This window comes from Bufo bufo, chromosome 8 (genome assembly GCF_905171765.1).
Source record: "Bufo bufo chromosome 8, aBufBuf1.1, whole genome shotgun sequence".
NCBI classification, from domain to species: domain Eukaryota; kingdom Metazoa; phylum Chordata; class Amphibia; order Anura; family Bufonidae; genus Bufo; species Bufo bufo.
The window spans coordinates 7,077,846-7,102,757 of NC_053396.1; positions in this window are offsets into that span (position 1 = coordinate 7,077,846).

Consider the following 24,912-nt stretch of genomic DNA (forward strand, 5'->3'; position numbering starts at 1 on the left):
AATTTTAAGAGTGCTGCATCCCTCTGCAAGATATCTCACTATTTTTGACTTTTCTGAGCCTGTCAAGTCCTTCTTTTGACCCATTTTGCCAAAGGAAAGGAAGTTGCCTAATAATTATGCACACCTAATATAGGGTGTTGATGTCATTAGACCACACCCCTTCTCATTACAGAGATGCACATCACCTAATATGCTTACTTGGTAGTAGGCTTTCGAGCCTATACAGCTTGGAGTAAGACAACATGCATAAAGAGGATGATGTGGTCAAAATACTCATTTGCCTAATAATTCTGCACGCAGTGTATATATACCCTAAAATGGTTCCTAATCCTGCAAAATAAAATAAAAATGTGGAGAATTTTTTTTAAAGTTATGACTGCTAGAACATAAAGGGGAAAAATATTATTAGTCCTTGAGGCTAAAATGAATTATGTCACTAAGGGGTTAAAATACAGTTGTATCCCCTGGGTGGTGCGCCAACAGGATTTATTGCAGACACACATTAAAAAGCAACATTTTTGGGAGGGTTTTTCCAATTTTAACATTACTGTTAAGAGGTTAAAGGAATCATTACATTCAGCTGAGCTAACTCTACAAAGCAGCGTGTCAGGTATAACAATGAACAGGTTCCCTTTAAGATACAAGAATCAGAAAATTTTAATTGTGTAAGTAAGTAAAAACTTTTTTAATGGAATGCTTATTAAAATTCATAGATATGATATAAGGTCCATACAAAAAAGACAAATTATAAACATCATATTAGGCAGAGGACCCTGATTAATTAAAGTCTGCCGTTCTTTATGACCCGGCGAGAGACTGCGGGGGGTATATGGAATATCTGTGACCCTGGGGGATGGAACAATAACATCCAATTAATTAACTTAAGGAAATGTTTAGTTATTTTTCATTGTTGATATTGTTTCTTTTGAGAACTTATAATTAAGGCTCCGGGGATCGTAAGGAAATGACGAGACGGAGTCAAATATTTGTTTTTACGTGGGGAGAGGTCTATAAAAGGAACACAACAAATAATGCATTCTTATAGAAGAAGGCCGGGATCCAAACCAAAGTAAGACGACGGGCAAACTTTACTTCTGATTGGTATAGTGCCGGAGTAGAGAAGCATTTACAGCCTCATTTACAGATTTTATGCTTATTTTTTTATAGGTCAAATTTCTTCAAAGTTAGAAAGAATATATTTGTAACAATTTGTCGTGTTTGCTGAACCCTATGTTTTATACCTTTTTCTATAAGCAAAAAATAATTCCCACATTTTAGATATATCAAGGACAGAAAAGCGTCAGTATGGCTTACTAAACAGAAGACATGGGGGGGGGTTATCATTCCCCTAATGACACATATTGCCATAGAAACGTCACAAATCCACAGGGTTTATGACTGTTTAATGCATTTTTGATGTTTCTATAATCTGCATTAGGAGTAGGAGAGGATAATAAGCAGATTGTGGGGCGCTGCCACTCGGTCAATAATTTTTTATCTATCTATCTGTCTATCTATCTCATATTAATCTATCTTTTATCTATCTATCTATCTATCTATCTATCTATCTAATTATCTATCTAATATATATTTCATATCTATCTAATTATCTATCTATCTATCTATCTATCTATCTATCTATCTATCTATCTATAAACAAATAATGAGGAAGCACTCCAGTTCCAGTGAAGGGTGTTAAGCCTGTTAATTTCCCTGTTTATTTGACTAGGGAAATAAACAGGTCTAACACCATTCACTGGAACTGGAGTGCTTCCTCATTATTTGTTTTTGAACTATGGATTTTTGCCTGAATTGCAAGAGGGATTGCACCCAACTTTATTACTGACTGTGCTGCTGCTACTTTTGGCTTTTTTGTATTATCTATCTAATAAAGTCCAAGTATTGTGAGCGGCAGTGCTGTATAAATGTAGCGGGGTGCCAGCTGCTGCGGAGGCGATCCAACATCCAAAAAAGAAACCAAAAATTCCATGGCACTTACAAGAAGTAAATCAAAAGAAGTAGTCTTTAATCACCAGGCAGCCAGCTGTCTGGTGATTGAAGACTACTTATTTAGATTTATTTCTTGGGAGTGACGTGGAATTTTTTGTCTATCTATCTATCTATCTATCTATCTATCTATCTATCTGCTCTTGTGTATCTCCTTCTGGATTTCCCCCTTTGTCAGGCTGTGCTGGTCAGTGTTCAAAAAAAGCACCATGCCCAAAAGATATGCCTAGGAAGCTGAGAGCGAAACGCGCATTGAGGCGATTATCTGTACATTTTTAGAGCTCTCTTCCCCTGATCATGGCTACAGGTGAGCCCAGTGGGTGAAAATATTGGAGATGATTGATTACTTTATAGCCTGTATCCACTATGGTATGTCGCATCATTTCAATTATATAAATGGTACAAATTATAAATCTGAAGGTGTCGGCCCTCTACAGAGTGATGAGGCGGGAGTTGTAGAGAACGATGAGGTGAAAGCAAAGCTATTAAATATTTTTTCTCCAATGTATTCACTGAAGAATATAATCTGTCAGATGAAATGCTGAATGTAAAAAGTAAATTCCCCATTAAAAGTGCCCTGTCTGACCCAGGAAGAAGTACAGCCGCGTCTTAAAAAGATTAAAATAGACAAATCGCCGGACCCAGATGGCATACACCCCCGTATCCTAAAACAATTAAGTAATGTCATAGGCAGACCCTTATTTCTGATATTCAAGGACTCTATAATGACAGTGAGTGTTCCACAGGATTGGCGCATAGCAAATGTTGCGTCAATATTCAAAAAGGGTTCAAAAACAGAGCCTGGAAACTATAGGCCGGTAAGTTTAACATCTGTCGTAGGTAAACTGTTTGAAGGTTTTCTAAGAGATGCTATCTTGGAGGACCTCAATGAAAATAAGCAAATAACGCCAAATCAGCATGGCTTCGTGAGGAATCGGTCATGTCAAACTAAGTTAATCAGTTTCTATGAGGAGGTAAGTTCTAGACTTGACAGCAGCGAATCAATGGATGTCGTATATCTGGACTTCTCCAAAGCATTTGACACTGTACCGGATAAAAAGGTTAGTATATAAAATGAGAATGCTCGGTCTGGGAGAAAACGTCTGTATGTGGGTAAGTATCTGGCTGAGTGATAGAAAACAGAGGGTGGTTATTAGCGGTACACACTCAGATTGGGTCACTGTCACTAGTGGGGTACCTCAGGGGTCAGTATTGGGCTCTATTCTCTTCAATATATTTATTAATGATCTTGTAGAAGGCTTGCATAGTAAAATATCCATGTTTGCAGATGACACTAAACTGTGTAAAGTAATTGACACAGAAGAGGACAGTATATATACTACAGAGGACACTATACTGTATATATACTACAGAGGACAGTATACTGTATATATACACACTACATAGGACAGTATACTGTATAGATACTACAGAGGACAGTATACTGTATATATATATATATATACACTACATAGGACAGTATACTGTATAGATACTACAGAGAACAGTATACTGTATTGGAGGCTTGGGCAGAGAAGTGGCAGATGAGGTTTAACACTGACAAATGTAAGGTTATGCACATGGGAAGGAATAATGCAAGTCACCCGTACATACTAAATGGTAAAACACTCAGTAACACTGACATGGAAAAGGACCTGCTAATTTTAGTGAACAGCAAACTAAGCTGTAGAAACCAGTGTCAGGCAGCTGCTGCCAAGGCCAGTAAGATAATGGGTTGCATCAAAAGGGGCATAGATGGCGGTGATGAGAACATAGTCCTACCACTTTACACATCACTAGTCAGACCACACATGGAGGACCCTGTACAGTTCTGGGCTCCTGTGAACAAGGCAGACATAGCAGAGCTGGAGAGGGTCCAGAGGAGGGCAACTAAAGTAATAACTGGAATGGGGGGACTACAGTACCCTGAAAGATTATCGAAGTTAGGGTTATTCACTTTAGAAAAAAGACGACTGAGGGGAGATCTAATTACTATGTATAAATATATCAGGGGTCAGTACAGAGATCACTCCCATCATCTATTTATCCCCAGGACTGTGACTGTGACGAGGGGACATCCTCTGCGTTTGGAGGAAAGAAGGTTTGTACACAAACATAGAAGAGGATTCTTTACGGTAAGAGCAGTGAGACTATGGATATCTCTGCCTGAGGAGGTGGTGATGGTGAGTACAATAAAGGAATTCAGGAGGGGCCTGGTTGTATTTCTGGAGCGTAATAATATTACAGGCTATAGCTACTAGAGAGGGGTCGTTGATCCAGGGAATTATTCTGATGCCTGATTGGAGTCGGGAAGGACGTTTTTTTCCCCTTAAGTGAGGAAAATTGGCTTCTACCTCACAGGGTTTTTTTGCCTTCCTCTGGATCAATTTTCAGGATAACAGGCCAAACTGGATGGACGGATGTCTTTTTTCAGTCTTATAAACTAAACTATGTCCCTCTTGTGAATGATTATGTAATAGGATATTGGCTTGGCTATATAGATTATGTGTATTACTATATGGCCTCACCTCTGATCCTTTTTCTGGGACATGTGATACATAGTTAGACAAATGGCTAGTGATTCAATATAGCATTAAGGTCATTGTTACCCATTTCTGAAGTTAATATCTCTGATATATCTTTTATTGTGTATTTTTTTATATAACTTTTGGGCATGGTTCTTTTGTTCTTTTTAGGAACATTCTTGTAGGTTGTATAACATGTATGCACATGCCCTGTACAATATTAGCTTGAGGCTTGTTTGTGTTCTGTGCTGGTTGGTAGCTTTGTCAGGCTGTAAGGTTGGTGGCTTGGTCAGGCTGTACTGGTCGGTGGCTTGGTCAGGCTGTACTGGTCGGTGCGTTTGTCAGGCTGTACTGGTAGGTGGCTTTGTCAGGCTGTACTGGTTGGTTGCGTGGTCAGGCTGTACTGGTTGGTGGCTTGGTTAGGCTAGGTTTGGGTGACTTGTTGCAGGGTGCTTTGTTTTTCTGGGGCTTCTTGGTGTAGCAAGGCTTTGTGATGGTAGGAGCTGGGACTGCTGCTATATAATGGGCTCTGAATGATAGTGTCCTCTTCTGGACAGCAAAGTAAAGTGGGAATCTGCCCAGCTCTGCTCGACAGGAGCTGTTAGAGGTTCCTGTAGACCTGGAGAAGGTGTTTACAGATTTGTAGGTGTCCCACTTTGACCAGTCTGGGTATGTGTCTGGGCCCTAGACTTCGCTGCCATGCAGGAGGATTGGAGAGATGATGGTGTCAAAGATTTTTAGGATAGTATCAAAGTTTCACCAGATGGTCACTGGTGCTTTCAGATGATACAGACACCTTTTGATGGCATAGAAGGTTGTACACGCCTTGTTTCAATGGCTTTCTTTAAGCTCCACAATTGGCTGATTTCTAGTCCCAAGTAGGTGTAGTTGGCGGTTTCTGAAAGTGGTCAGTTGTTTAGCAGGAAAGGAGTACGCCCGGCTGCTTTCTGGTTTCTCTTCTGGAACACCATGATGTTGGTTTTCTTTGGATTGATGGGCAGTGCCTACGTGGTGCTGAATTTCTCTTGGATTTCCAGGTTATCTTGGAGACCTTTCTCGGTTGGTGATAGATAGATAGATACGATCCATCTATCCATCTGTCTATCAATTATAGCTACAGATGTAGTACAGTTAACACACATCCTTAACTAGATGTGTTAAGCCAACATATTCAATTGCTTTTAAACAGCTTTTGTGGTAGTGGTAGAAGAAATTTAGTTGAGAGTTTGAGTTTTAACTTTACTTTATCTGTATCTATCTCATCTATCTCACATATCTATAGATGGATAAATGGGAAAAAGACAGATATGGGATAGATAAATAGATCTCAGCATCAGAGGAGTGCATCCAGACAATGTGATATTTAGGCAGATGATTGTACTGAAGGTTCTGTTGTACACACAGACAGGTAGAGGTGAGATGGATTAGACAGACAACACATACAGTGGGGGAAATAATTATTTGACCCCTCACTGATTTTGTAAGTTTGTCCAATGACAAAGAAATGAAAAGTCTCAGAACAGTATCATTTCAATGGTAGGTTTATTGTAACAGTGGCAGATAGCACATCAAAAGGAAAATCGAAAAAATAACTTTAAATAAAAGATAGCAACTGATTTGCATTTCATTGAGTGAAATAAGTATTTGAACCCCTACCAACCATTAAGAGTTCTGGCTCCCACAGAGTGGTTAGACACTTCTACTCAATTAGTCACCCTCATTAAGGACACCTGTCTTAACTAGTCACCTGTATAAAAGACACCTGTCCACAGAATCAATCAATCAAGCAGACTCCAAACTCTCCAACATGGGAAAGACCAAAGAGCTGTCCAAGGATGTCAGAGACAAAATTGTAGACCTGCACAAGGCTGGAATGGGCTACAAAACCATTAGCAAGAAGCTGGGAGAGAAGGTGACAACTGTTGGTGCGATTGTTCGAAAATGGAAGGAGCACAAAATGACCATCAATCGACCTCGCTCTGGGGCTCCACGCAAGATCTCACCTCGTGGGGTGTCAATGGTTCCGAGAAAGGTGAAAAAGCATCCTAGAACTACACGGGAGGAGTTAGTTAATGACCTCAAATTAGCAGGGACCACAGTCACCAAGAAAACCATTGGAAACACATTACACCGCAATGGATTAAAATCCTGCAGGGCTCGCAAGGTCCCCCTGCTCAGGAAGGCACATGTGCAGGCCCGTCTGAAGTTTGCCAATGAACACCTGAATGATTCAGAGAGTGACTGGGAGAAGGTGCTGTGGTCTGATGAGACCAAAATAGAGCTCTTTGGCATTAACTCAACTCGCTGTGTTTGGAGGAAGAAAAATGCTGCCTATGACCCCCAAAACACCGTCCCCACCGTCAAGCATGGGGGTGGAAACATTTTGCTTTGGGGGTGTTTTTCTGCTAAGGGCACAGGACAACTTATTCGCATAAACGGGAAAATGGACGGAGCCATGTATCGTGAAATCCTGAGCGACAACCTCCTTCCCTCTGCCAGGAAACTGAAAATGGGTCGTGGATGGGTGTTCCAGCACGACAATGACCCAAAACATACAGCAAAGGCAACAAAGGAGTGGCTCAAGAAGAAGCACATTAAGGTCATGGAGTGGCCTAGTCAGTCTCCGGACCTTAATCCAATCGAAAACCTATGGAGGGAGCTCAAGCTCAGAGTTGCACAGAGACAGCCTCGAAACCTTAGGGATTTAGAGATGATCTGCAAAGAGGAGTGGACCAACATTCCTCCTAAAATGTGCGCAAACTTGGTCATCAATTTGTCATGGTCTTACCTGCTTGCTGCTCTCCTTCGTTTGACATGTGCTGGCGGCCATCTTGGGTCCTGGGTTTCTTGTAGCCTTCCACCCTGCGGCTCCTCCTTCCCCTGGGAGGAGCTGGATGCCTAGCTCATATATATAGGAGGTCTGTGGCTTCAGTTCCTTGCTTGGTCCTCTTGTGTTCACATGCTTCTAAGACTGCTGCTGCTTCTGGTTCCTGATCCTGGCCTCGTCTGACTACCCTGCTGGTTCCTGATCCTGGCTTCGTCTGACTACCCTGCTGGTTCCTGATCCTGGCTTCGTCTGACTACCCTGCTGGTTCCTGATCCTGGCTTCGTCTGACTACCCTTCTGGTTCCTGACCTCTGGCTTCGCAAAGACTCTGCTCGGTTTCACCATCCGTTTGGACTTTTGCTTTACAGCTTTATTTTCAATAAAGCCTTCTTATTTTCACTTATCTCTTGTTGTACGTCTGGTTCATGGTTCCGTGACATTAGGACCAAGCCATGAATTCTGACGGTACAGGGCCATCCTCGCTACCCACGCTGGTTGCCAGACTTGATCAGCAGGATCACCTGTTGGGTCGGTTCGCTGTGGCGTTGCAAACCCTGCTTGAACGCACGGCTCATTTCGCTCCCGTTGCCGATGGGTCGGTTGTCGCTCCTGGGCTCGCTCCTACTGCCGCTCCGGTTGTTGCGCCAGAGTCTACCCCGACACCTGTTGTTGCGCCTGCGGTGTTTCGGGGTATGACCGGTTCTGCCCCTCTTCCACAGCGCTTTGGGGGAGAGCCAACTCAGTGCCGAGGTTTCCTTAACCAGGTGGGCATTTATTTCGAGTTGCTGCCACATGCCTTTCCTACTGAGAGATCAAAGGTGGGTTTCTTGATCTCGCTGCTCTCGGACAAGGCCTTGGCCTGGGCCAGCCCTTTATGGGAGAACAACAATCCGGTGGTTGCCGAGTTTTCCGGTTTTGTTGCTTCTCTTCGGAAGGTATTCGATGTGCCGGCTCGTGCTGCCTCTGCTGCGAAGCTCCTTATGTCCATCAGACAGGGTTCACGATCCGTAGCTGAATACGCCATTGAGTTTCGTACCCTGGCAGCAGAGGTGGGCTGGAATAATGAGGCTCTGGTCGCTGCTTTCTCTCATGGTCTCTCGGATGCCTTGAAGGATGAGGTTGCAGCTAAGGACCTACCAGTTGAGCTCGAGTCTCTTATTTCTTTCCTGATTTTGATTGACACCAGACTCAGGGAGAGACCTTCCTTTAAGGAGAACCTGCGGAGGTCTTCTAACAGATTGGTGCCTACGTTTGCTGTCCCACCCGTGCCTCCCTCTCCTCCCACGCCTCCTGGGGATGACTTGTCTGGGGGTGAACCCATGCAGCTGGGGTTTGCTCGCCTGTCCGAGGGGGAGAGGGCACTCCGGAGACGCGAGGGCCGATGCATGTACTGTGGTCTCGGTGGGCATTTTCGGTTGGCATGTCCGAACCGTCCGGGAAACGCTCGTACCCTGAGATCCTGTCGGGGGCAGATCTTGGGTGGAGTCTCCTCGTCCCCGGTTTCCCGTGTTGACAAACCACTGATCACTGTTGTCCTCTCCTGGGTCGGGGGCTCGGTGACGACCCAGGCGTTGGTGGACTCTGGTGCTGGTGGTTTGTTCATTGATAGTGTGTTCGCTGCCGCCAATTCCATTCCTCTGCAGGCTCGAGGTTCCCCACTGGCTCTTGAGGCGATAGACGGCAGACCCCTTCTGCCGCCACACGTGACTCATGAGACCCTTCCAGTGGGAATAGCCATTGGTGCCGTTCACAGAGAGTCGGTCTGCCTCCAGGTTATTTCGTCTCCACACTACTCGGTGGTCTTGGGGTACCCCTGGCTCCAGAAGCATAATCCGACTTTCGATTGGAGATCGGTCGAGATCCTCTCGTGGTCACCGCAGTGTGGGGCTAGTTGCATCCATGGGTCTGTCAAGTTGCTGTGTACTTCCTCGGACTCTCTGTTGCCTCCTGAATACGAGGAGTACCGGGATGTATTCGATAAGGTGCGCGCGGTTGCCCTACCTCCGCACCGCCCATACGATTGTGCCATAGAGTTACAATCTGGTGCCGTTCCTCCTCGTGGCAAAGTCTATCCACTGTCGGTAGCGGAGAATGAGGCCATGGAGGAGTACGTGAGGGAGGCGCTTTCACGCGGACACATTCGCAAATCTTCGTCCCCGGCAGGGGCTGGATTTTTCTTTGTGAAAAAGAAGGGCGGTGAGTTGAGGCCTTGCATCGATTACAGGGGTCTCAATCGCATCACGATCAAGAACGCTTACCCGATACCCTTGATTTCCGAGCTGTTCGATCGCCTTAAAGGGGCCACGGTCTTTACCAAACTCGACCTGAGGGCGGCATATAACCTGGTAAGGATCAAGGCGGGCGATGAGTGGAAGACCGCGTTTAACACCAGGACCGGTCATTACGAATCCTTGGTTATGCCCTTTGGGTTGTGCAATGCGCCCGCAGTCTTTCAGGAATTCATCAACGATGTTTTCCGTGACCTGTTGCAGCAGTGTGTGGTAGTCTATTTGGATGACATCTTGGTATATTCTGAATCCATGGAGGCCCACATTCTGGATGTCAGACGAGTGTTGCAACGGTTACGAGAGAACAAGCTGTTCGGTAAGCTTGAGAAATGCGAATTTCACCGATCCCAGGTAACCTTCTTAGGTTACATCATTTCCGCTGAGGGGTTCTCCATGGATCCTGAGAAGGTTTCGGCTGTCTTACAGTGGCCCCAGCCCAGTGGTCTTCGTTCCCTGCAGCGCTTTTTGGGCTTCGCCAATTATTATCGGAAGTTCATCAGGGACTTTTCCATGCTGGCCAAGCCTCTCACGGATCTGACCAGGAAGGGCAGTAATTCCCAGGTCTGGCCGCTCGAGGCCATCCGAGCTTTTGAGGCCCTAAAGTCCGCCTTTGTGTCGGCTCCGATTCTGTCGCATCCCAACCCTGGGTTGCCCTTTGTCCTCGAGGTGGACGCGTCTGAGACGGGAGTAGGCGCCCTTCTGTCTCAGCGTAGAACACCAGAGGGTCCTCTGCTTCCTTGTGGGTTTTACTCCCGGAAACTGTCTTCCGCGGAGTGCAACTATCAGATTGGTGACAGGGAGTTATTGGCCATCGTGCAGGCCCTTAAAGAATGGAGGCACTTGCTCGAGGGTTCGGTGGTTCCGGTTCTCATCCTGACGGACCACAAGAATCTGACCTACCTTTCTGAGGCCAAGAGATTGACACCACGTCAGGCCAGATGGGCTCTGTTCTTGTCACGTTTTAATTACGTGGTCTCCTACCTACCCGGTTCCAAGAACATCAGGGCGGATGCCTTATCACGGCAGTACTCCGAGCTGTCCAGGGAGGAGTCGATTCCGACTTCGGTCATACCTCCGAATCAGATCCTGGCCGCCATTCGCACCAGCCTGACCTCTCCCCTGGGTGAGCAGATTTTGGCGGCTCAATCTGGTGCTCCCTCTGGGAGACCCAACGGCAGATGTTTTGTGCCTGAGGAGTTGCGCACTCGGTTGTTGCGAACCTACCATAACTCCAAGACCGCGGGGCATCCTGGAAAGAATCAGCTGTCCTGGGCTGTTTCACGTCTGTTCTGGTGGCCTTCCCTACGTTCCGACATCGCCGCATATGTAGCGGCATGCTCCGTTTGTGCCCAGAGTAAGTCCCCTCGGCACCTTCCGTTGGGCCTTCTGCAACCCATAGCCACCGGGGAGCGCCCATGGTCACACCTGGGGATGGATTTCATTGTGGACCTCCCTGCATCCCGAGGCCATACGGTCATTCTCATGATTGTGGATCGGTTTTCCAAAATGTGCCACTGTGTTCCTCTCAAGAAGTTACCCTCTGCACAAGAGTTGGCCACGATTTTTGCCAGGGAGGTCTTCCGGTTGCACGGTTTGCCTAAGGAGATTGTGTCGGATCGGGGGAGTCAGTTTGTGTCCAGGTTCTGGCGCGCCTTTTGCTCCCAGTTGGGGATTCATCTCTCCTTCTCCTCGGCCTACCACCCTCAGTCCAATGGGGCCGCAGAACGATCCAATCAGGCCTTGGAGCAATTCCTTCGTTGCTATGTCTCCGATCACCAAGACAATTGGGTTGACCTCCTGCCTTGGGCTGAGTTTGCCAGGAACACGGCGGTGAACTCTTCCTCTGGGACGTCTCCCTTCATGGCCAATTATGGGTTCCAACCTGCCGTGTTACCGGAGGTATTCTCTCCCCAGGATATTCCGGCTGTGGAGGATCACCTTTCCGTCCTACGTGCTTCTTGGGTACAGATCCAGAAGTCCCTTGAGGTCTCTGCGCAGCGCCAGAGATTCCAGGCTGATCGCAGACGAGCGCCTGCTCCTTCCTACCAGGTCGGAGACCGTGTATGGTTGTCCACCCGCAACCTCAACCTTCGAGTGCCCACTCCCAAGCTGGCGCCTCGCTTTGTTGGTCCCTTCCGAGTGCTTCGCAGGGTAAACCCGGTAGCCTATGCCCTTGCGCTTCCTCCTGGCATGCGGATCTCCAACGTGTTTCATGTCTCCCTGTTGAAGCCACTGGTGTGTAATCGTTTCACTTCCTCGGTTCCTCGGCCTCGTCCGGTCCAAGTGGGCAATCGTGAGGAATATGAGGTGAGCAATATCCTGGACTCACGCCTGGTCCGCGGTCGGTTGCAGTTTTTGGTCCATTGGCGTGGTTATGGTCCAGAGGAGCGTTCCTGGGTTCCCTCCGCAGATGTCCATGCTCCTGCCTTGCTCCGAGCCTTCCACGCACGCTTCCCTCAGAAACCGTTTTGTGCTCCGCGGAGGAGGGGCCCTTGAGGGGGAGGTACTGTCATGGTCTTACCTGCTTGCTGCTCTCCTTCGTTTGACATGTGCTGGCGGCCATCTTGGGTCCTGGGTTTCTTGTAGCCTTCCACCCTGCGGCTCCTCCTTCCCCTGGGAGGAGCTGGATGCCTAGCTCATATATATAGGAGGTCTGTGGCTTCAGTTCCTTGCTTGGTCCTCTTGTGTTCACATGCTTCTAAGACTGCTGCTGCTTCTGGTTCCTGATCCTGGCCTCGTCTGACTACCCTGCTGGTTCCTGATCCTGGCTTCGTCTGACTACCCTGCTGGTTCCTGATCCTGGCTTCGTCTGACTACCCTGCTGGTTCCTGATCCTGGCTTCGTCTGACTACCCTTCTGGTTCCTGACCTCTGGCTTCGCAAAGACTCTGCTCGGTTTCACCATCCGTTTGGACTTTTGCTTTACAGCTTTATTTTCAATAAAGCCTTCTTATTTTCACTTATCTCTTGTTGTACGTCTGGTTCATGGTTCCGTGACACAATTACAAGAAACGTTTGACCTCTGTGCTTGCAAACAAGGGTTTTTCCACCAAGTATTAAGTCTTTTTTTGTTAGAGGGTTCAAATACTTATTTCACTCAATGAAATGCAAATCAGTTGCTATCTTTTATTTAAAGTTATTTTTTCGATTTTCCTTTTGATGTGCTATCTGCCACTGTTACAATAAACCTACCATTGAAATGATACTGTTCTGAGACTTTTCATTTCTTTGTCATTGGACAAACTTACAAAATCAGTGAGGGGTCAAATAATTATTTCCCCCACTGTATTGTGTGAATAACCTCCATAAAATGTGCTCCATGGCGGTGGCTCCATTTCTTCAGGTCATAAAAACAGACTACAGGAACATCCACATGAACTACAGATGTCTGATGTACGACGGGTAAACATGACTTATGTAGTCCAGTCTTTAATGATGTGTGCTGTCGGATTTTACTACAGTAGTGTGAGCTGTGTCATGTTTTACTTGCCATCTGCCCAGAAGGACGGTGGAAAGGAGAGGTTGGTTGACTCCAGTGGTGATAGGGATGATCGGGAGTATTACTGGGGGTAGGACTCTAACAGTGGTAGTAGATCTAGTTTATATCATCCTATTGAGGATCCTGAGGACTATTTGACCTAGTTCATAGACCTCCACTGTCTTCTGATAGGATTCAAGACATATCAAAATATAGTCCGATAAAAAAAATATGAGACTGGTAGAGTGAGCTTAGAGTAGAAGGTCCATGGTGCCTTCACATTGAGGTACGTTTAGGCAGGCACTTGGGTTGTCGGCTTTGGGGTACTAGAAAACGCCCCTGAGTAAAGTTCACATATGTAAAACAACCAAATTATCAGAAGGTAGAAAAAATAATAATTTTATTGAATGCTGTTCTTTTTTGGTAGGCCAAAACGAGGATTCCAGAACGATGTGTAGAATCAATGAAACCTCCTACAATGAATTCTTCCTCATGGGATTCCACGACTTCCATCACATGAAAGTCCTACTCTTCTGTCTTTTCCTTGTGGTCTATGTTCTAATCATGTCAGCAAATGGCCTTATCGTCACATTAGTGTCAACCTGCCATCACCTTAATGTCCCTATGTACATCTTTCTCCGGAACCTGGCCTTGGCCGACCTTCTCCTCACCTCAAACATCACACCAAAAATGTTACAGGTGATGTGGCTTGAAGGAACAACCATATCAAAAACCAGTTGCTTCATCCAGTACTACTTCCATTGCATTGCCACCTACACACAGTCGCTGATACTGACAGCCATGGCCTTCGACAGATATTTAGCCATATGTCACCCCCTGCGGTATTCCACCCTCATGAGCCAAAAACTTTGCTTCCATCTATCATTCTGGCCATGGGCTATTGGGATCTTCCTGATTCCGAGTGAAATGTTCTTGATAGGACAACTTGAATATTGTAACACCAATAAGATTGACCATTTTTTTTGTGACTTTGGCCCCATTTTAGAAATGTCCTCCAGTGATATGTCCAAAGTGGTTTTTGAAGACTTCTTTCTCTCCATCCTCCTGGCCTTTTCGCCCTTTGTCCTCGTTATAATATCCTATATCTGTATATTTGTTGCCATCATCAAAATTGCATCCAACTTTGGGCGGAGGAAAGCATTTTCTATGTGCAGTTCTCATCTTGCCGTGGTGTGTATGTATTATGGGCCGTTAATAGCCATCTATATGTTTCCAGTTGGGGGAAATACACCATACGAAAATAAATTGAAATCTCTCCTATATACGGCATTTACACCATTAATTAACCCCGTGCTTTACAGTATGAGGAATAAGGAGATCAAGAAAGCTTTACACCTAATATTCTGTAAGTCAAGAGTGGCAATTAGCCCATAAAAGCATGTTGCAAGAAAATCATATTTTTTAGTATTTTTAATTTTTTATTATGTATTTTATTTATTTGTTATTCCTTTTTTCATGTATTGGTCAACATTTGTATCAATATTTATTATATTATTAATATTTATTATTTTCATTTACTGTATTTTTCACCCTATAAGATGCACCTAGGTTTTAGAGAAGGAATATAAGGAAAAAAAAAATTCATCAGACTTCAGCTCAGACCGCCAATGTTAATCAGACCTCAGAACAGAACTGCAATGTTAATAGGTCCCCCAATCAGACCTCAGATCAGACGTCCATGTGAATGACCCCTAATCAGACCTCAGATTAGACCTCAATAAGTCCCCCAATCAGACCTCCACGTGATTTACCCCTAATCAGACCTCCATGTGAATGACCCCCTTTGCTTAGATCAGATTTAAAAAAAAGTAAGTTTCGGCTGCTTTGTGCCCTAAACTCACTTTTTCTCTGGGCCCCATCAACAGTATTACACAATGACATTATTTACAGAAACACTGTAGAAAACGGACAGGGCGACTGCCGGACCTCGTCTGAGAGCGCGAGTTATTTCTAGCTATGCCACAGATGTTATTCCATTTACAATATTGACCCCTAACTATAGTGCCCCAATTGTGCTGCCCCAGTTACAATAACAAACCCCCTATAATGCCCCTATAGTGCTGTCCCAGGTATAATAATGATGCCCCCCATAGTGCTGCCCCAGGTATAATAATGATGCCCCTATAGTGCTGCCCCAGGTATAATAATGATGCCCCTATAGTGCTGCCCCAGGTATAATAATGATGCCCCCATAGTGCTGTCCCAGGTATAATAATGATCCCCCCTATAGTGCTGTCCCAGGTATAATAATGATGCCCCCTATAGTGCTGTCCCAGGTATAATAATGATGCCCCTATAGTGCTGCCCCAGGTATAATAATGATGCCCCTATAGTGCTGCCCCAGGTATAATAATGATGCCCCCCATAGTGCTGCCCCAGGTATAATAATGATGCCCCTATAGTGCTGCCCCAGGTATAATAATGATGCCCCTATAGTGCTGCCCCAGGTATAATAATGATGCCCCCATAGTGCTGTCCCAGGTATAATAATGATCCCCCCTATAGTGCTGTCCCAGGTATAATAATGATCCCCCTATAGTGCTGCCCCAGGTATAATAATGATGCCCCCCTATAGTGCTGTCCCAGGTATAATAATTATGCCCCCCTATAGTGCTGCCCCAGGTATAATAATGATGCCCCTATAGTGCTGCCCCAGGTATAATAATGATGCCCCCCTATAGTGCTGCCCCAGGTATAATAATGATCCCCCCTATAGTGCTGCCCCAGGTATAATAATGATGTTCCCCCTATAGTGCTGTCCCAGTTATAATAATGATGCCCCCATAGTGCTGCCCGAGGTATAATAATGATGCCCCCCTATAGTGCTGCCCCAGGTATAATAATGATGCCCCCCATAGTGCTGCCCCAGGTATAATAATAATGCCCCCCTATAGTGCTGTCCCAGGTATAATAATGATGCCCCCCATAGTGCTGCCCCAGGTATAATAATGATGCCCCCCATAGTGCTGCCCCAGGTATAATAATGATCCCCCCTATAGTGCTGTCCCAGGTATAATAATGATGCCCCCCATAGTGCTGCCCCAGGTATAATTATGCCCCCCCTATAGTGCTGTCCCAGGTATAATAATGATGCCCCCTATAGTGCTGTCCCAGGTATAATAATGATGTTCCCCCTATAGTGCTGCCCCAGGTATAATAATGATCCCCCCTATAGTGCTGTCCCAGGTATAATAATGATCCCCCCTATAGTGCTGTCCCAGGTATAATAATGATCCCCCCTATAGTGCTGCCCCAGGTATAATAATGATGCCCCCCATAGTGCTGTCCCAGGTATAATAATGATGCCCCCATAGTGCTGCCCCAGGTATAATAATGATGCCCCCCATAGTGCTGCCCCAGGTATAATAATGATCCCCCCTATAGTGCTGTCCCAGGTATAATAATGATCCCCCCTATAGTGCTGTCCCAGGTATAATAATGATCCCCCCTATAGTGCTGTCCCAGGTATAATAATGATCCCCCTATAGTGCTGTCCCAGGTATAATAATGATGCCCCCATAGTGCTGTCCCAGGTATAATAATGATGCCCCCTATAGTGCTGTCCCAGGTATAATAATGATGCCCCCCTATAGTGCTGTCCCAGGTATAATAATGATGCCCCCATAGTGCTGTCCCAGGTATAATAATGATCCCCCCTATAGTGCTGTCCCAGGTATAATAATGATGCCCCCCATAGTGCTGTCCCAGGTATAATAATGATGCCCCCCTATAGTACTGTCCCAGGTATAATAATGATGCCCCCATAGTGCTGTCCCAGGTATAATAATGATCCCCCCTATAGTGCTGTCCCAGGTATAATAATGATGCCCCCCTATAGTGCTGTCCCAGGTATAATAATGATGCCCCCATAGTGCTGTCCCAGGTATAATAATGATGCCCCCCATAGTGCTGTCCCAGGTATAATAATGATCCCCCCTATAGTGCTGTCCCAGGTATAATAATGATGCCCCCTATAGTGCTGTCCCAGGTATAATAATAATGCCCCCCTATAGTGCTGTCCCAGGTATAATAATGATCCCCCCTATAGTGCTGTCCCAGGTATAATAATGATGCCCCCCATAGTGCTGTCCCAGGTATAATAATGATCCCCCCTGAACACAGATCATTTCCCCCGTGCCGCTGTCTGTGATGCAGAGCCGGCCCCCTTCAGGCTGCAGCCTGATGACATCACTGCGCTGCCTGCACCAGTCTCTGATAGGCTCCCATGCCCTGTGAGACGGTGATACAGATAAATACTGAAAGGACCTAGTGACCAGCAATGAAACATCCTGCGTACCCCGACACCTTACGGCGTGTACCCTTTGGGATATGTGTACTGCAGGTGGACAACCTCTACCCTGGACCACCAGATATCCTACCTATCAAACCCTTCACATCTCTTGACCACAAGAGATTCTGACATCAACCCCTTCACTGACGTAAACCTGGACGAACAACCACATTAACCCCTTCACTGGAACACACACACACACTAGCTATACTGACATTAACTCCTTCACTACCCTGGTCCAGCTAATTAATTAATCCCTGTGCATTAATATAAAATTAATATATATTTGATTCTGTCTTGCTGAACTTCAAGAATGGAGACACTGCCTCCTGATAAACCCCTCCACTACCCTAGACCACCAGGGAAGTTTTAATTACTATGGAATATTTTTCCTATTTTTTCTGATCTAACCCTGGGTGGCGTCTTTTTGTACGAAAAATACACTGTTGTAATCTAAGTCTGCATTCTCACACGGCAACTATATGATATTGCAGCCTTTAGAACTTTTTTTTATCCTTTTGGCGTTATAGATATTTGCGTCCAACTTTGACAATTGATAAAAATCCAAACCCGTCATGGATCTCGTGGACCGAAGAAAGAGAAGATATAACTTATCAAGCGACGGGTACCAGATATATATCCACATAGGTGTTTGGGATAATTAGACTTTATTTATATAAAAACTATAAAAATAAAATGTAGAATACTTAAAAAAAATGTAAAAAAAAGTATATATATAGAACATTTAAAACAACATGATTTATATGAAATAATTGGTTAATATTTTATATCAGGAAAAATTTCAGAAAGAGCCTACAAACCCTGTATTTGCAGATACGTTAAGCGATGACAGGTTTACAAATTTATTTATTTTTTAAAACCTGTAAATCGCCATTAAATGATATGTATCCACCAGTATATAAATTTTTTGCATTTTTATACATTTCCAGCCAATTCAGACACTATAAGTGACTGTGTCCAATAGGGGTGTGAAGACATTCATAACGGTCCAGTGCCTCAAAAGAAGGAACTTTGCAAATAGTCCTGATGAAATGCTACTGTTCAGAGACCAATATGTCCGCACAGGAGCTGGATACTCAAAACGGTAGATTTTTTTCAAGCCTGTTTGCTAAGTTGCTTCATCTTAGATGCACTAATACTAAGGAGGATATAAAAAAAAGTAAAAGGATATAATAAAATTTAAAAAAAAAAGCTGGTTGCAAAAGTGTGCACACCCTTGACAGTGAAATAGCACAAGAGGAAAAACTGGTCAGAATAGCAAGAAAACTAGAATGGAAAATGAAATCACTACTTGTATTAAGGGATTGCATTATATGACTGTACATGAATTGCTCAGAGATGGGAAAGGAGTTGAATAAAATTCTAGAATTTCAGTGAAGACTGACACACCATCAGTGCATTAGACCTTTACATAACAATGCAGATTTATATACCATGCAACGTCTGGGAAAACTGATGCTGCACTTATGCGCTAGCGAGAGATTCAGAGTCACGTATGCGCTGCAGGTTATAATCCCAGGCTGGTACCACGTGATCCCTGACGTGTCGACTGCCCAGGCACTAGGCAGGGGGAGAGGACAGCAGAACAAGCGTACCTTTTGTGGAGTTATCAGGAGTAGCGAGAAAATGAAGCTTTATTCTACCAGGTTCTGCTGGTGCAGGTGTCCAGGAGGCGGAGCATCACTGTGTGCATTATGCTGCTTCAAAGCCCCTCCCCTCTGCTCTCAGCTGTAGCATCCAACCAGTAGGCCAGTATAGCTGTCACTCACAGGAAAAGTGAGGGGCTCAATGCAAAAAGCGCTTTGCAGTAAAGCTCCGCCTTCTGGGCACTCAGATACAGAACCAGGCAGAATAAATGTTCATATTCACACTACTCCTGATAAAAACTCCACAAAATGTGCCAATTATAAGTGCTGTACGTCCAAGTACTAATGGTCATATATTGGCTGTGAGTTATTTATAAGTGTAGATGCAGTAGACGGTATATTCTTGGGATCAAGTTGTAATACCGCAAGGTAATATGGTGAATGCAGTCCGGTCCGCAGCTTGCAAATGCCCAATGTGGCTCTAGAAAAGTGTATAACTATTTTGCCACTGAGGAAGGAACAGGAATTCCGAAACGCGTCTGGGGCGGAGGGCGAGATTGACTGAATCATATCAAAAAGACATCTTGGGATCGCAGTGCCACTGTATTTGATATTTCCAAAAGCCCGGCGTCGGTAAGATACAAGTGTGTATGTGTGAAGACATCTGAGCCGGCACATTGTAACAAGCGACATCTAACCAGTCCGCAATAGAGGAGGACGTCAGCAGATCGGTGAGTAACACCTAAATACCGTCTGTAACCCCCTGATATTGGAGAGACCTCAGTGCGTACCGCTACACTGCAAGGAGGGGTAAGGAGCGCGGAAGCACAGACAAGCCCAGGAACACAGTCACTAATATTTATGGACAAAACAATAAACCCTGCAATCTAATAAAGATAAAAGTGACATTATAAAGTAGAGTCATAAAAGCCGTTATAAATAACAATCACACGATTGAGCTCCGCATGTTATATTACGCTATTAAAGGAGCGTGATTGCATTCAATTTTTAATGTTTATGAATAGCGATTAAACATATTGATTTTAAGCCAAAATATTTATTTGTATCCTTTAAAGAGGAGGTGGAAGGCCGGCAGCGCTCCAGTATAATTGTCTCCCAAAGAGCGTCCCCATACTAAGTATTCTTCTTAGGCAGAACGAGTTTTGGATTTACCCACCCTCGCTTTTAGGTTAGGATGTATATAATCAGTTATCAGTTTTGATATTCAACCGCAGCCACAGTATTGCGGTGCTTCAACCAGCTAGGTGGCACCAGGCAATAGCTGGCGGAGCCACATGTCAGCGCTAGGCATTGCTGAGTGGTGTGCCAGCTGGCTGTGGGAGGATTGCGGTACTATTGCTAGGTGGCATCAGGCACCCATCAGGGCCGTCTTTAATATTGATTGGACTCTGGGCAAGAATTTACTTGGGCCCCCTGGATCCCGCCTTCCCACACCCTTGCATGCAATCGCTCCCTCCATCACAACACACGCAAAAAAAAAATCTTCACATTTCGTAGAGTAATAAACTTTAATAATGATGAGTGGCCAGCTTGCAGAGACGCGCTATAGACACCAGAACTACTACGTTTAGCTGTTGTAGTTCTGGTGACTATAGTGTCCCTTAATATAGAGGGGGGGGGGGGAGAATCAGCATAAAAGTATTAAATAAAATGGCTATATCATTATTCTAAAAATTTAAAAAGCACAACTTCTGACACAAATATATAGTATTTTGCGGATTACTTTTTGGTGCAGATAGTACTGTACTACTAACCCCTCCATCCACCCCTACATACAGGGTAATACAGCGCCCCTTACCTCTTACATCCGTTGTAGATGTCCTCTTTCCTCATCTTCTCCTTTCAGACCTTTAGACCAGACACCATTTTTCAGCCAATTCTCGTCTCTGCAGTTTACTACTTTTCCATCATCCTCCCATCTTCTGGACAAATCATCCTACCACCCCCAATACTGTGCCTGCCGTGCCCCCCAATACTATACTGCAGAAACAGATAAACCCCTTGATGATAGTAGTACCATGCAGACAGTGCCCTAAAATAACTGCGCCCAGAAAACAGTGCCCCAGACACTAATAGTAAACATAATGTCCCCCAAAAATAATTGTGCTGAGCTGATACTGTGCCAAGGTGCCCCCACAGTAATAGTGCTCCCAAAAGTCCCACCAATAGGAATAAGGGCAACGATCGCAAAAGGGTAACAATGTTTTGCACTTGTGACTTTCAGGCTCCATATCTCACCATCCACTACGGCTTGGAACGTGAGACTCCCATCGTTTTATAGACCTTCACCTTCAAAACATTGTTACCCTTTTGCTCGTCAGTGTTAGTATCTGAAGTATCTGCGAGGGTTTTATGAAGGACTGTATATAATATACACAGTTAGGGCTCATGCACACGACTGTATGTATTTTGGGGTCCACAAAAAAACAGATCCTCAAAAAATATGGATAACGTCCGTGTGCATTCCGTATTCTGCAGAACGGAACAGCCGGCCCCTAATAGAACAGTCCTGTCCTTGTCCGTAATGCGGACAATAATAGGAAAGGTTCTATTTTTTTGCAGAATTGACATACGGAAATGGAATGTTTTTCTTTGCGCACCTATTGAAATGAACTGTTTCACATACGTTCCGCAAAAATACAGAACATACACGGAAAGAAAACAAGTGGCTCCAGAACTGGTGTCGGAAGGAGGGGTTTGGGTTCCTGGAGAACTGGGCGACTTCTCTGTACAGGCTCCATCGTAGGGACGGGCGGCTGCACCGCAAAGGGGAAGAAGAAGGCTAGAAGGTTGGAGGAGGGTTTAAACTAGGGATTGGGGGGGGGGAGGGGAAATTACATTATAGGATGGGAAGATAGAGACCGGGGGCGAGGTAGTGGGACTGGGGGAGGAATGGAAGGAGGGACTAGAACAGCTCAGAAGGAAAAGCGTAGGGTAAAAAATATACATAAACCTCTCAAATGTATGTATACTAATGTCTGAAGCCTGACTAATAAACCGTGGAGCTGGAATTAGTGATGTGTGAGGAGGACTATGACAGTGGGAATAACTGAGACACGGCTGGATGATAGCTATGACAGTGGGAATAACTGAGACATGGCTGGATGATAGCTATGACAGTGGGAATAACTGAGACATGGCTGGATGATAGCTATGACAGTGGGAATAACTGAGACATGGCTGGATGATAGCTATGACAGTGGGAATAACTGAGACACGGCTGGATGATAGCTATGACAGTGGGAATAACTGAGACAGGGCTGAATGATAGCTATGACAGTGGGAATAACTGAGACATGGCTGGATGATAGCCATGACAGTGGGAATAACTGAGACATGGCTGGATGATAGCCATGACAGTGGGAATAACTGAGACATGGCTGGATGATAGCTATGACAGTGGGAATAACTGAGACATGGCTGGATGATAGCTAAGACAGTGGGAATAACTGAGACATGGCTGGATGATAGCTATGACAGTGGGAATAACTGAGACACGGCTGGATGATAGCTATAACAGTGGGAATAACTGAGACATAGCTGGATGATAGCTATGACAGTGGGAATAACTGAGACATGGCTGCATGATAGCTATGACAGTGGGAATAACTGAGACATGGCTGCATGATAGCTATGACAGTGGGAATAACTGAGACACGGCTGGATGATAGCTATGACAGTGGGAATAACTGAGACACGGCTGGATGATAGCTATGACAGTGGGAATAACTGAGACACGGCTGGATGATAGCTATGACAGTGGGAATAACTGAGACACTGCTGGATGATAGCTATGACAGTGGGAATAACTGAGACACGGCTGGATGATAGCTATGACAGTGGGAATAACTGAGACACGGCTGGATGATAGCTATGACAGTGGGAATAACTGAGACGTGGCTGGACGATAGCTATGACATAGTGGGAATAACTGAGACACGGCTGGATGATAGCTATGACAATGGGAATAACTGAGACACGGCTGGATGATAGCTATCATTGGGCAGTTAATGTACAGGGCTACAGTCTGTTTAGAAAGGATCATCTAAACCGGAGGGGGGGGGGGGCGGTCTGCCTTTATGTAAAGTCCTGTCTAAAGCCCACAGTCCGGGAAGATATAAGTGAGGGACATAAACATGTGGAGTCTCTGTGGGGAGAGATACATGGAGGCAAAAACTATAATAAATTACTAATAGGAGTTTACTATAAACCACCTAATATACCAGAGTCCACAGAAAATCTACTACTAAACGAGATAGACGAGGCGGCAAATCCTAATGAGGTGGTTATTATGGGGGAACTCCGCAGATATAGACTGGGAAACTGAAACTTGTACATCTCATAAAGGAAACAGATTCTTGGCAATAACCAAAGACAATGACCTCTCCCAACTGGTTCAGGACCCGACTAGAGGGATGGCCATACTGGACTTAGTACTAACCAATAGACCAGACAGAACAACAGACGTGCAGGTCGGGGGACACCTGGGAAATAGTGACCATAAAGTAATAACCTTCCAAATATCATTCAAAAGAGAGTTTCTACACGGAGGAACAAAGCTGTTAAATATTTTTTTCTCCAATGTATTCACTGAGGAAAATAAACTGTCAGATGAAATGCAGAATGTAAAAGTAGATTCCCCATTAAAAGTGCCCTGTCTGACCCAGGAAGAAGTACAACGGAGTCTTAAAAAGATTAAAAGAGACAAATCGCCAGGACCAGATGGCATTCACCCAGGTATCCTAAGGGAATTAAGTAATGTCATAGCCAGACCCTTATTTCTGATATTTGCGGACTCTATACTGACAGGGAATGTCCCACAGGATTGGCGCATGGTAAATGTGGTGCCAATATTCAAAAAGGGTCCAGAAAAAGAGCCTGGAAACTATAGGCCGGTAAGTGTAACATCTGTCGTGGGTAAACTGTTTGAAGGTTTTCTAAGAGATGCTATCTTGGAGGACCTCAATGAAAACAAGCAAATAACATCATATCAGCATGGCTTCATGAGGGATCGGTCATGTCAAACTAATGTAATCAGTTTCTATGAGGAGGTAAGTTCTAGACTTGACAGCGGCGAATCAATGGATGTCGTACACTCACCTAAAGAATTATTAGGAACACCTGTTCTATTTCTCATTAATGCAATTATCTAGTCAACCAATCACATGGCAGTTGCTTCGATGCATTTAGGGGGGTGCTCCTGGTCAAGACAATCTCCTGAACTCCAAAATGAATGTCAGAATGGGAAAGAAAGGTGATTTAAACAATTTTGAGCGTGGCATGGTTGTTGGTGCCAGACGGGCCGGTCTGAGTATTTCACAATCTGCTCAGTTACTGGGATTTTTACGCACAACCATTTCTAGGGTTTACAAAGAATGGTGTGAAAAGGGAAAAACATCCAGTATGCGGCCGTCCTGTGGGCAAAAATGCCTTGTGGATGCTAGAGGTCAGAGGAGAATGGGCCGACTGATTCAAGCTTATGGAAGAGCAATGTTGACTGAAATAACCACTCGTTACAACCGAGGTCTGCAGCAAAGCATTTGTGAAGCCACAAAACGCACAACCTTGAGGCGGATGGGCTACAACAGCAGAAGACCCCACCGGGGACCACTCATCTCCACTACAAATAGGAAATAGAGGCTACAATTTGCACAAGCTCACCAAAATTGGACTGTTGAAGACTGGAAAAATGTTGCCTGGTCTGATGAGTCTCGATTTCTGTTGAGACATTCAAATGGTAGAGTCCGAATTTGGCGTAAACAGAATGAGAACATGTATCCATCCTCTGATGGCGACTTCCAGCAGGATAATGCACCATGTCACAAAGCTCCAATCATTTCACATTGGTT